General features: G+C 36.1%; 1 protein-coding gene across 1 annotated transcript in view; it reads right to left on the bottom strand.

Moving 5' to 3' along the window:
* The window catches only part of cacng2a (calcium channel, voltage-dependent, gamma subunit 2a), a 63,482-nt gene that overhangs the window by 57,254 nt on the left and 5,089 nt on the right, over positions 1-1,139 (bottom strand). The window lies entirely within an intron of this gene.

A 1,139-nucleotide genomic window follows, 5' to 3' on the forward strand; every position in this document is an offset into this window, starting at 1 on the left:
AAATAAATGTTTATCAAATAAAGTCTAATGTTACAACTAATCGTGGATCCCTTTAAGTGCCAATCATCAGATATTGTCCAAGATTAACCTTCAGGGTGGATATAGCTCGCTAGCAGCCTCGCACCGAGGACCTATCCACGTCATCATTTACCCAGAATGCTTTGCGTGTAAATAAAATGGTCCCGTCCGTGTAATATATTTTTAAACTTTTAGTTCAAAAATGATGAAACCTGAAGATCCTACAGTATTTTTACAGTCCTTATTTTACAGTTAAAATATATGTTTATTAAATAAAGTCTAATATTACAACTAATCAGGGATCCCTTTAAAGGATGATTACTTGTGCTGCTAAGTTCATTTGAACTTTGCAATACAGAGGTGCAATTTTAACGTGATTTTAAAAAACTTTATAAGTTGAGCTGCACACGTTTCGTCATGTTTGAGATAAAAACAAAGTTGAAAATCACATGTTCTATTATTTACATTTAACATATAACTGCAACACTGTTAAAAAAAACTTGAAATTCTAAGTTTCAGACTATTGACAGTTCACTGTCTTGAGTCGAGACTTCAGTATAAAGACTTGAGACTTGCAAAACAATGACTTGCTGCTTCTTTTATTTTAACATTTTTAATATTTAATCTTTGATTTAAAATGTTCAAACTCACCACTAATCAGATGCATTTTAAGACCCAACTCTGTGCTCATCATTCGAATTAGGATTTAAATGAATTTGACCTCGGTAAGAAAACCAGGTGCCCCCATTTTTATTTATTTATTTTTTCCACTGCCTCGTCTCTTCTGGGCTGAAGAATAACAAACTGAAAATCTGGGTTTATTTCCTGACATTTTGATTCTCCACTCAAAGGAAGAGMGTTTGCTGAGCTGATAAAAAAGCAGCACACATACCCAGACACACACACACACACACYRACACAGAGCTGAAAGCGTGAAGTGTTTTGATGTCATCTCGACTCTGTCCAGCTTTGTTTGCTAATTAAATAATGACTTGGCAGGGATAAAGGCCGGTCACTGTCACAGTTACACTCCAGCTGTGATTAATCCTATCTGCACCACTGTAAGAGCAGTTCTCTCTCAGGGTGCGCGCACACACACACACACACACACACACACACAC

The sequence above is a fragment of the Austrofundulus limnaeus genome, unplaced genomic scaffold, assembly GCF_001266775.1.
Source record: "Austrofundulus limnaeus strain Quisiro unplaced genomic scaffold, Austrofundulus_limnaeus-1.0 Scaffold67, whole genome shotgun sequence".
Taxonomy (NCBI): Eukaryota; Metazoa; Chordata; class Actinopteri; order Cyprinodontiformes; family Rivulidae; genus Austrofundulus; species Austrofundulus limnaeus.